This window comes from Vanessa tameamea, chromosome 22 (genome assembly GCF_037043105.1).
Source record: "Vanessa tameamea isolate UH-Manoa-2023 chromosome 22, ilVanTame1 primary haplotype, whole genome shotgun sequence".
Lineage (NCBI taxonomy): Eukaryota > Metazoa > Arthropoda > Insecta > Lepidoptera > Nymphalidae > Vanessa > Vanessa tameamea.
In genome coordinates this window covers 3412728-3426391 of record NC_087330.1, presented here as the reverse complement: position 1 = coordinate 3426391, position 13664 = coordinate 3412728, and the positions used below count along the sequence as shown (strand labels likewise).

The 13664-nt window shown below is 31.3% G+C and overlaps 1 protein-coding gene across 4 annotated transcripts in view; it reads right to left on the bottom strand.

Annotated features, from left to right (window-relative positions):
- Nucleotides 1–13664, bottom strand: part of LOC113393611 (synaptotagmin-10-like) — a 115685-nt gene that overhangs the window by 91141 nt on the left and 10880 nt on the right. Inside the window, exon 1 of one of the 4 annotated variants that reach the window (XM_064218531.1) lies at nt 13411–13542. The exons of the other annotated variants lie outside the window; for them this stretch is intronic. The gene's annotated coding sequence lies outside the window, so the exon portion shown is untranslated. Of the gene's footprint in view, nt 1–13410; nt 13543–13664 lie in introns of those variants that run through there. 4 annotated transcript variants of the gene reach the window in all.

Here is a 13664-nt window from a genome sequence, read left to right as displayed (position 1 = left end):
ACAAAATTGAATGAAATAATATAAAAGTAAATTGAAGCTCAAAGGATCTTTTCAATGCTTATATCCAGCCTACGACATTCTATTGTTAAATGAAGAAAGTCTGATTTTTTTCAGAAAATTTTATAGCCTGAGTTGAATGTATAGCAATTGTCATTGTTAACAGCAAAGAAATATCCGTTGAATATTACAATACAACAATTCGAATCGGTGCGTCGAATTTAAGATTAATATCTTCTTGATAGCCGCGTCGAAGATTTTGGATACAAAAGTTTTTTCGTTTTATATAATGAGAAATCGTTAGCTCTTTTTAAAGTTATACTTCTTTTGGCGTTATGAAAAAATAATGAGAGTGAAATTTAATGATGCGCGCGCAGGCTGACATGAAATTAAATAATGAAGATTAAGTGTCAGTCTCTCAAAATAGGTAAACTTCACGCCGAATCTTATTTAACATGTTTATTTTATTACAAATTTAAATTACGAATGAGTGTTTAGTAGCGGCTATATAAGAATACATTACGTTAAAATTAATAATTACACAATAGTAATTAAATTATAATTTTTATATTAATGAGTACCTAGATAATTATTATTTTACTGTAATTCATTATTATAGATAAAAAAAATATATTAATCACACTGAAGTAGTAGAACTTGTTTTTCGCGTACATAAATACGCGCACTTTTTTTTCAATAATGGAAAAGGGACTGAAGTATGAAAAGTAATTTATACTTGATAAAAGTGTCACTTAGTGATAAACCTTTTATTAACAGACTGTTACTTCTTCACAAAATCAAAATATACTTTATTCGAGTAGGCTTTTACGAGCACTTTTGAATCTTCATTTAACAAACTATATTAAGTGAAGCTACCACCGGTGCGGAATGTAGATTCTACCGAGAAGTAGAAACATTAGTTACGCTTTTTCAATATTTCACAAAAATAAAAAGTCATTTTAGTTAAATACAATTATATATGTACGTATGTATGTTATATATCCTGCTTGGAAGTCAACTAGTATTATACAGCACAACGGTTGTCCATTTGGCGAATATTATTCGATTATGTTTTACATTAAAAAATATATATGTATTCAATAATATAAAAAAAAACAAGAGGTTACTCGAAATAATTCCATTCTTATTAAAAATGGCCGTAAACATTTAATTGGTTATCGAACAGACTAGTATCAAATTCCGACATTTATTATAATAGAGGAGTTCAGATTAATTTTATCTTCCTAGTGATTTTTATTTAGGTTAATTATATTATATTAAAATATATAAGAAACTATTTATTGTGAGAGAAAATTGACACACCGTAGGTATGCTGGGATTAGTTTTAACTTTTCGCAATGTTTTTTCAGGGTTTTATTTATAATATTCCTAGGAAGCGGACAGGCTATTGGGCCGATGATGATAAGTGGTTGGAATCATCATTGCGCCGCCAACGTTGGAAATAAAATGTTATGGCCCTTATGCCTGTAGATACATTGGCTCACTCAGCCTTGAAACCGGAACGCAACAACAAGTATTTTTCTTTCGCGGTATGATATCTTAACGATGGATTTTAAGGCGGGCTTTTACAAAGCCCCACCAGCAAATAAGTAAAGTTTCATTTGTAACCACAATTCTCAGTTCCAATTCACCGACCACTATCAAGGTCACCTTTATTAATCACTGCGTTAAAATAATTTCTTTTTCAACATAATTAAACCTACCGATTTATTTATTGTTACATCGTAATTATTAAGAGTATTTCGATGTAAATACATTTTACATTACAGCGAATGGAATTTTTATTTCCGGACGGAATGTCAAGTGAATTTCAACACGAAACGATTTCTTCTTTTTTTTTTATTATGATTCTTTGTACTATACTAATTACAATATTTTTAGTCCAAGGACGAGCGTTGATTCTGATCGGCTTAAATTATAAAATAAAAGGCAAACGGAGCGCACGGAACATAATAGTGAAGCAACAAAAGGGAATGCAAAAACGAAAGCGAATTCAAATTCCTGTGTCTGTGTGTGTGTGTTTTTCCTGTGTTTGTGTTCGTTTGTTTCTTGTTAATAAGTCAATATATAATTAATAACTTAAGTATACAGCACTTTTATCGAACATTAACATACATAAATACCTTAAGCATAATCAGGTAACCATTATGACATGCACCTTTTTTTCTATTGAAAACTAGTAACTACTGAGTATATTAGTCTGGTTTTCCTTCAAAACGTATAAATATTTCGCCTTTAACTGAGTTTACTGTCGGTTGTTCTCGGTAGACTCTAAAACGGTGCGTAACCTTGTGAAAATTAATATTAAAATTAACCTTGTAAAACATTGGTTCGAAATTGGTAATACGAGACTACTTGAATAAAGTGTATTTTATGTTTAAACGTATTCTAAAAGGAAACAAATAACCTTTGAAATAAATAAATAAGTAGAATTGACCCTCAGTTGTGATTAAGCTGAGTTTTATTTTTATATGGAATTTTTATTTATAATACAAAACTGTATACATATCATTACAGGACATGGTTGTCCTAATTCGATATTACAGCACGTTTATTAACTATATTAAAAATAAGTCTCTACGTTATATATGATATAGTTGGTTCGGTATAGAATTATGAATAACCAATATAATAAATTTATATGAATATCTGATGGTAGAATTGTCCCCAATCACTCGTGACCTCGGCTCTGATATTAAAAACTCTTAGACCGATTTGAAGATGGTTTCTTCGTAATCATAAAGATAAATTAAGCAGTATTTGAACCCGCAATTATCAGTTAAAATAAACTTGTCGTAACCATTGAACGATATCGAATCCATAACCAGATACCACCACGTCATTAGTAATTATTATAAAAAAACAGCATAGACAGTTTTGATTAGTTATACCCGAAAAGCAATATTGTAATAATTACTCTCTAAAATCACCAATAAAATTAAAACAAAAGAATGTATTTGAAATTACCTCAGCAAATGCAAACAAATTTTTTTACTACAATCAAATGAAAGAACTCATAAATCATTAGATAATCCATAGGTTTGTTTATATGTATTTTATTTGATTTTAATATCCCAGATAAATAGTGAAGTTAAATAAACGGTAACTACATAAATGTCACGGGTGAATTATCGCTTAAACCCTATGGCCTATACGTTTCAAATCAAATCAAAAGTGTATTATTGAAGTAAATTTTACAATAAAGGATTCTTCACCATTTCAGAAAGCAGCTTCTTCTTATTATTCAGCGAGAAGAAATGGCAATAAACGCATAGTTGACTCTTTTAAAACTAGCCATTAATCATTGTAAAACGGACTGAGATAGGAACCAAAATTATTGTTTTTAGCATTGCGTTAGAACCCGAACTTAAATCCCAGCATCATTATCGAAAATTATTATATTAATACGTAATCGGATTTATTGATTAAATGTCTTCTTGGTGGTAGAGTTTTGTACAAACATGTCTGGGTAGATACCACCCACTCATCAGATATTCCACCACCTGATAGCAATACTCAATATTGCTGTGTTTCGGTTTGAAGGATGATTGAGACAGTGTAATTACAGGCATAGGGGACATGTCTTAGTTTAGCCAATGGTTAATATTTCTTACGGCACTATTGTCTATGGCGGTATCCATTTACCTATCTCATGAATTCTTAATATTTTGTTTTAATTATAAGGCATTCATCTATCACATAATAAATATACATAGTTGTTATCGTTATGAGTACCTCTTTATAGTAGGAATCCCGTAACGCACGGATTTTTTATTCCATCAGACAATGAGTGCACTTGTTGCATACAATTTGTGCACTAGAATATTCCCGCGTGTCTTGTCTGTTCTCCTTTAAGAATTTAATTAAATTGTATAAAAACGCCAATATAGCCGCCTTTATTAGCCCTATTGACGTCATGATAAATATGCTTTTTAAGATTATTTGAAGATCCACTTCGCAGATTGAAAAAGAACTGTATTCACTCCAATAAATTAATCATTGTTAATAAAATAAGATTTAAAATATTCATCATTTTTGTTCAAAATTATTAAATATTTTAAACTTAATTGAATGTCTTGTATAAGTGGCTAAATTATTGGTATGTCTTTGTGCTAGCCTATCTGGGTAGATCTCATTACATATCATACCTACAAACAGTAGTATTTAATTGCGCTCCGGGTTAAAGGACAGTGAGTTTGTTTAACTACAGGCGCAAAGGACATAACATCTCCCAAGGTTGTTGGCGTATCGCGTTGTAAGGCATGTTTAATATGTATCCTTACTAATATTATAAAGGCGAATTTTTTTATGTATAGTATGTATAGAATTTTAATGAAACTTTACAATAGTATAGCTTATACATCAAAATAAAATATTGTTGTGAATGATACCTGACAAACCCTAAAACGCGAGCGAAACGAGTTCAGGAAAACCTAATGTTTAATACAGATAACTTATATAACTGATGATGATGACCGGTTACTTTAGATACATTTACGAGCTATAGATATATATGCCCTGTATTCAAACAATTGAAGAGATTATTTGAGGATATTAAATTATTTCTAACGTACTTATAAATAAATATGCTCGTAGCAATTTTACCTTAAAGAGCCTATAAATTACAAGAATTGGGTAATTTCAGAAAACAAAACGTTCAAATAGAATAACAAAAAAAGAAACTCTTTATTGAAGGCTTTATCATTAAAATATAATACAGATAAATAGATACCGATAGAGCTCGGGTACAGGCTGTTACATTATAATTTAATTATATTAAGCATTATGTAATTTAAATTCTTGTAACAGCATGTTCAAATTATTCAGATCAGAAAAGTTCGTTTTATTCGAACATTTTGTTTTCGAATTTCAAACGAAATTTATAAGATATAACATTACATTAACAGCCTGTAAATTTCCCACTGCTGGGCTAAGGCCTCCACTCCCTTTGAGGAGAAGGTTTGGAGCATATTCCACCACGCTGCTCCAATGCGGGTTGGTGGATACACATGTGGCAGATACACATGCAGGTTTCCTCACGATGTTTTCCTTCATCGCCGAGCACGAGATGAATTATAAACACAAATTAAGCACATGAAAACTCAGTGATGCTTTCCTGGGTTTGACCCGCTATCATCGCTTAAGATGCACGCGTTCTAACCACTGGGCCATCTCGGCTCCCACTGGGCTATCTCAGCTCTATAGGACAATTATGATAAATTTAAATCAACCACATTAGTGCATCTAGTATAATACCTAATACTAACAACTAGTCTAATACCTATAAGCTATTATACTCAGTTTTCTAGTATGTAGTAGGTAGACGGACCGGCAAATAGGCCGCCTGACGTAAAGTGGTTACCATCGCCCATTGGCAGTGGCGCTGTGACATATATTAAGGATTCCTTTCATCGCCAATGCGCCACCAACCTTTGGAACCAAGATGTTATATCCCTTATGCCTATGGTAACACTGGCTCACTCACCCTTCAAACCGGAACACAACAGAACCACCACAACTATATTTTATCAAAGATACATATAATTTCATTCAGTATAACTTGACTGCGATTCGTTCATGAAATCCATTCAACTCGTGTTCAGTACGCATGCGATCAACACGTACGTCATCGCGTGATCTTGACCTGGCGGTCGCATCGGATCCCGCGCAGCGCGACCTTGTACCGCTTCCAGAACATTCTACATCGGGAACAATAAAGGAGGCTTGCCCTTATATTGATTCCAGAGATGCTTTGATGTTTCTACGTAAACGAAATGTTTGAAGACTAATTATTTCAGCTTTTTTAATTTTTAATAACATTTCTGTATTGTTTTGTATAAGGTACTTTTTATTTCTTGTTCTTACGTTTCGAAAATAAGTTATCACTATATTCGTTAAATTAGATAGTTAAATTTCGATATATTACAAATTCGATATGATGCTATGATTTATTTTCAAAGTATTCTCATTTTTTCTTAGCGCTATTTAACTAAATAATAGTTAAATCAATGGAACTACAGTTAAAACTTATCAAGTAGAAGTATAATGCTGGATGCTGGAACTGAACTTTATTTGTGACTATACGTATAGGTTTACGTTACGTATAAGATTCGTTCATAAATATTTTATTTTAATACTAGTAATCATACATTTACCCTACAATTCTTTATTCGCTTTCTTATCCTAAAATATCAAGGCATTGATAGGTTATGAATTACGCCTCGTAGGCAATTTAATTATTCATAAGGAAAACTAATCGTTTCTAGAATATTGTAACCGGTCATATGAAATGTAGAACCCCCTTTATTCCGTACAAAGTCGGACTTAGTAATTAGTATTTCTTTTCTATTAAAAATATTAAGACACTAACCGTGCCTACGACTTCGTGCACGTTTGAATTAAACAAAAAATATTATATCAGCTATGAAAGTCCCATCAAAATCGGTCCAGTCTTTCTAGAGATTAGCCAGAACAAACAGTCAGCCAGATAGACAGACAAAAGTAGAAAAAAAAAATATTTTGCTTTATGTATCGTGTACTTACGAAATGCATGTATATTACATGCATTTAGTAAAAAGCGGTTATTTTAATATAACAAACAGTTAACAGACACTCCAATTTTATTATATGTATAGATTTTAAAAGCATTAATTTCATAATGATAAGAATTACATGTCAATTAGGACCAGACAGAGTCTACTAGTAGACCAGACTGTCTATAATTAAAGTGTTACCAAGGCAACCCAGACAGAATACATTTTATAAAGGTTCGGTACACCTGTGTCACTAAGCAAGATAAATACAAAAAGACATCGTATAATCGTAGGCGTTGCCTTAAAGATCATTTCTCTTCGACTTATGTTTTAAGTCAATAAACGCTTCATCGCTTTCACTTTGATTGCTAATTCTAGTATGCTTAATCCTCTAAAGTTCCCAATGATTTGTGTAAAGAACTAGCTACCGGCCCCGGTTTTGCATGGGGTGAATACGGTTCTATATAACACGTTTATATTGTAATACAAATCTCTCCATTGATTTACACTTTACTCCAATTTACATAAACACTAATTAATTTTACACTCAAACCTTACTCGTGAATCTCTCCGTCCATTGGTGAAAAACGTATGAAAAATCTTTTCAGTTTGTTTGATTTTATCAACAGACAGACGGGCATGGAGACGTCGATCTATAATATTATGTAGTAAAGTAATAAATATATATTTATATTGTGTTTAATTGATAATATTTTATCTTCTTAATATGTTTTTATTTAAAAATAACATTAAGGAATAAATTTAAAACTACAAATCCCAATTATATATTAAAACCTTCATGACCGTTTACAAAAATACATAATTCATCATAAAATTAAGAATATTCTTCATTTGTATATCTTTTGTTAAGATCATATAATAAAAGATACATTCATCCTTTATCCGAGAAAAAGCAAGATTAGTTAAGGATTAACTTCAAAAGAAAACTTTCGGTATAATCCGTTAAAAGGAATCAGTCATTTCAAAAGTAATTTGTTTCATAATACCTAGAACGGATCCCTCATAGCAACAGTTTAAAAATAATAATACATTTTTTATTTTTTATTTTACCTACGTATACAATAAGGTTCAATGTTTTAATTGATAAATCAATCTATCTATTTTTTTGTAGACACATGAATAGATGCGCAATTTGTCGCGATCCTGCGATTGAGAATATTGTTCGCAGGAGTTGCTCTGAGTTATTTCTGAAAAATACCAACACAAATCGTCAGACAAGTTACTACGTACGTATGTATATAATGTATATTAAGATTGCCTCTTGTACATCTTTCTTGAACGTGACTAAAGTATGTGTTTATTGGTGTACAAAAATTTTGATTTGGTTTTGATATATATATATATATATATATATATATATATATATATATATATATATATCTGTCTGAGATAGCTAATTCTATTTTAATGACATTTTTCTTAAAAATTACAAGTTTCATAAATGATAATTGTCATTGGTCTAGATATGTTTGTAGATTAATTGTATTTGTCTATCAGGACTCAGATAATATTACACATTCATGCCTTGGAAATCACGTAAAGAACCTTCTGCTTCTGAACCGAATTTCGGCCACTGAAAAAAATCACTTTTGTGAAAAAATTCTATAACTGCCATCATTACTATTCGAACCTCCTACCTTGTCTATAGGCGTAGAAGCAACTCGACCAACGACGTTGTTTAAATTGAGGGCATTTTAATACGAAGGGGACGACGACAAGGACAGCTCCGAGACCGAGACAATGCATGATCAATACTAATACTCATTCCGAGCGGGAATCGATCTGCGAACTCTACACCAGACGACGCTGTGTAGTACAAAAAGGTAAGTAGGAAAATGAAAAGTTTGCTTTTTCTGTAAGCGTTTGGCATAAAATCAAAATCGGTTCTTCTCGGAAAATCGACATTTCGAATCGATAGTCGATTTAGTAGCTTTATATTTAGTATAATCCGGTAAAATTTATAAATCAAAATTGATATAATATAATTTGATTTTGTATTTGCTAGTAAAAGAATTATTAAAATTTGTGTATAATATAATATAATCTTCGCGAATATTATATAAAATCGCGCACAAACAATTATACCGGGTAAGATTAGATATGGGACTTTATAAGAAATATTTTATATTCTCTATCGGCCAGGTTAATATCTTATATACTCTTTAGCCGGTAATTTGAATATTACTTATTAAAAATACTACAGGCACAAGAGAAATAACATCTTAGTTCCCAAGTCGATGTAACAAATAGTTAATATTTCTTAAAGCGCCAATGTCTACGAATAATGGAGAATACTTTTCATGATCCAATATATAATAATATTATAATACATATGACCTTTTGATTCTTGAGAAATAATATAAAATGGTCCTTTACATACAATGCTTATGAAAATGCTAAAAAACCTTCTCAAAGATAAATATCAACAACGAAGCCGCGATTATAAACTTGTTTAGTACAATACTTGACATTTTATAATGGTTAATTTGCTGATAACATCGCAATTACTGTTCTGTACCAATCGTAATCATATTAAAAATTTGAGTAATGATTATAGAAAAACAAATCATTCCATATTTCCTAATTAGTCAACTTCAAAAGGAATACGTTCCATTATCAAAACAAATTAAACTTCAAGGTTCAAATCACTCAAAAACGTTATTAGTTCAACAATTGGGTGATTTTTTGCTTTTTAAATTATACTTGAGACGTATCGACTTGTTTAGGAGAGAAGTAAATAAATATAATACTAGAAACAGTAGCGGGAATTCCCTTACACCAGCCACGCCTACGCCCGTCTGTCTGATCCTTGTAGCTTATAATAATAAAAAATACAAATGAAAATATTTATTTTAATAAGAACTGTAATTGTATTTTTATTTCGTTGTTTTTGTATACTAATAATGTACGAAGGAATACACGTCTCAATAGTCGGTTTACTTAAAAATACTTAACTATATTTGATGCAGAATTTCAATAAATTTCGAAATTCAAACGAGAATTTTAGGAAATGGAAATGTTTTTATTTTTATTAATTAATATAAACCAAACAAAAAAATATAAGACTTAATTTACGCTTAAACAAAGCCTACTTTTTTAATTACTGGCATTCCGGATATAGACAAAGGCCCGACTCATCCTGTTTTACCTGTTATTTATTAAAAACAAGTACAGTTATGATAAAATATAAAATATTTGACGGATCTTTAAATGTAGTAAAGAAAATTAGAAGTGTTTTGTATCTATTTAATGATTTTATATAAAGTTTATAGTCAAAATACGGCTCATCCCATCTTAACTCGCAACTGTCCTAAGACTATATTCTTTGGCGCCTTAATAACCTCGTAGTTGTCAAGTAATCAATCACAGTCAATCAGTTTCTAAAGTTTTGCGTCAGTCTGGCCATAAACAAATGACAACTTTTTTTTCTTGCATGGTTATATAAAAACTGTGTCTATCCCAAAATAATGGGACCCATTTCAAAGCACTATGGTCCAAAGATATAATATCCATTGAACAAAACTAGGCCTCCGGAATCCAGCTTCCTGATGAGTCGATGATGTAAGAACGGTAACAAAAACGAACTTCAAAACGACTACTGACGAATCGAAATATGTCTTAGAGGCGCGTACCAAGCTATTGAGACAATTGAGAACAATGACGACAAAAAATATAGCTATGATTAAATATGTTGCATATCATGTTTATGTAGGTTTTGGAAATTGAGTCTTAGTTTTTTTTTTAATTTAATGTAGCTAGACTAGCAAGGGCCCTATTCAACAAAAAATATGTCTAAATCATCACCCACCTTAAGAACTAAAATATTTAATTGGCCCTTGTATTGTAATACCTTGTTGTTGACTAGGCTACGTAATGAGTGGTTGGTTCTTGCACAGGGCTGTGAACCCGATGCACAAAGTATATATTCGGTAGGGATACCCCCTAATGAATATCTAAAAAATTTAGACTAATTAAAGTAATAATTCTGTACTTTAATTAATAATAGTCACAAAGTAAATAAAAGAGTTTTACTATATTTTACAGATAAAGTACACCTTGTTTTTTTTACCCTTGCATGTTTTTTAAATTTAGTTTTCCACTTTTATAGGTGTCTTTGTTTAAAATATACACGTGTAAACTACAAATGAGATAGTTTTTTTTTCATATAAATATAAATATTCGACAACATCACATACATTACTCTGATCCCGATGTAAGTAGCTAAAGCACTTGTGTTATGGAAAATCAGAAACAATGACGGTACCATAAACACCCAGACCCAAGACAACATAGAAAACTAATGAACTTTTTCTACATCGACTCGGCCGGGAATCGAACCCGGGACCTCGGAGTAGCGTACCCATGAAAACCGGTGTACACACTACTCGACCACCGTGGTCGTCAAATTAAAAGTATATCACTCAATATTTATCATTTACCCAGGATTTGAATACACTGTAACAGTGTATCAGCCACCGGCAAAAATAAACAAATATAGTACTTACTGAATACAAGAGCCGAGATGGCCCAGTGGTTAGAACGCGTGCATCTTAACCGATGATTTCGGGTTCAAACCCAGGCAGGCACCACTGAATTTACATGTGCTTAATTTGTTTATAATTCATCTCGTGCTCGGCGGTGAAGGAAAACATCGTGAGGAAACCTACATGTGTCTAATTTCAACGAAATTCTGCCACATGTGTATTCCACCAACCCGCATTGGAGCAGCGTGGTGGAATATGTTCCATACCTTCTCCTCAAATGTACTTACTAAAAGTAAATAAATGCGTTTAACAAGATAATTTAGCGTAGTAAGAAAATTGTAAACGTAGAATTGAAGGCAGGGCAGCCCCTACACCAGACACGCCTACGCTGTCTTAGAATATCAAATATCAAAATTATGTTTTTTTATGTTAGACGTTGCTCACGACTTATCCGGTTCTAAGTAAAGCCACTTTATATTAAAATAAACAAACATCGTCTTAGAAAGAGAATATTTTGTTATTTTAAAATTAATCCGATATATAGACACGTTTTTAAATTAAAATATTAATTCGTTTAAAATGATTATTACGAAGTCGTCTTTTAAAATCCATGAATACCTAAGAGTAATTTTTATAGTTAAATATATGTATATGATGTTTACTATATACAGCGTTATAGGTAAGTAAGCAGACTGCCATATATATATATATTATACTGCTATAACCTTGGAGGGATTTTATGTCTCTACAGCCATTGGTGTCTTCTAGCAAATTTTTCAACTTCTATTTTTCTTAATGTATTCTAAGAATTCGACGTATTTTAATATCGACATCAAAAAATCTTTCATATTGTCATTTAGGATATCAATGATTATTAATTTTCTCTTATACAGGGTCATAAAATTAATAATAATTTACTTAGATAATACATGAACCATGATATTAATATATTATCATAATATTGTCGTGAACTAATGTGAAACAACAAAGAATAAGTTACTATTTTTGTTTACGTAGGTAGGTGGACCGGCAATTGGTCCACATGATGGTAATTGGTCACCACAATGGCGCTGTTGGAAGTTTCGACCATTCCATACATTGCCAGTGCGCCACCAACCTTGGGAATGAAGATATCATATTCCTTGTGCCTGTAGTTACACTGGATCTCTCACCCTTCAAACCGGAACAACACAATATCTGATGAGTGGGTGGTACCTACCCAGAAGTACCTATCTACCACCAAGTTAAATCATATCTTTTAAAAAACGGGCACATTTAGTGCAAATAATATATTTTTATGGGTGACTGAATATTTTATACCGATTAATGTAAACACGTCCTTAAACCGGACTCTGAACCACACGAGAGGATGTGGACAGCTCGTTGACACGATGGTTTATAGATTTTTACGAGTAACCCTCAAGGGGTATATTCATCTATATCTTCTAACATATTCCTTTAAGATATCGAGTATGTTAAATGAAATTCAAATTGTTCATATAAATTTATAATTAAAAACTGTACAACGCTATTTAAATAATTAATAATATTATATTCTGAAATATTTGACGCAAAGTAAAGGGGGGATTTCTCTTACATTATTAAGTAAAATCAATAATTGTTATTTAAACTAAAATAATGAAATTCTTCGAAATAATTTCATTGAATATATACTTATATATTATTTTTAATAGCAACTGGGTCACCTGATCCAGGTGATCATCACTGCCCATATCATCATTACTATCATCAAAGGGCCGACAACCTTGGGAATAAGAGGTTATGTCTCTTGCGTCTATACTTATCCTCGAGAATTTAATTATGATTATAATATAAAACTTCGCATTTATTTAACAGATTTTTAGGAATTTCGAAACCTATGACAGGTTTTGTTTTGATTTAATTTCATTGCAAACTACCGACGTCAGTTCGCAGTTTTTACATTTGTTTTTTTTTTATATGCAGCCATAGCGCCGCTCTCTACACGGCCAGTAATTTTCCGCTCTCTAAAACTATTTGTTAAATGGTAACAATTTAGTAAATTGTAATCAAGAATCCTCTTTAATTTTCTGCACATCTACGGCTGAAGCTCTTCAAAATGAGACCATAACCGATCTTCTACGTGCAGTTATCGTCCCATAATAAATGGGACAAAAATCGGCTCACGCTATTAATATATAAGATAACCCAAAATATATTTGAAATTTAAAAAAGAACAATAAGTGACATTTAACGGATATTATTCAAATATTTTTAATAATCAATTTATCCCATAACGAAAAAAAAAATTGCTTAAATAAAACTACATGAAAACTAGATTTAAAAATCAATACTGATAAAATATGAACGCTCACCTACTGACTCACTACAAATCCAATATATCACTTCAGCAGCACGCAAAAACAATTCCACTTCAATTACCTCAACGTCAAATCAATTTAAATCCAATGAATGAAAAACTAGACGCATCCAACGTTGGATCCGAGACTATAAAATAAAATACGATTCCGTGTGAAGGACATCAATTCAGGAAGTCTATATCCGACGGATATGTGCTATCGTATTATATATTATGTATAATATGAATCGTTAATAATTACTATAATTT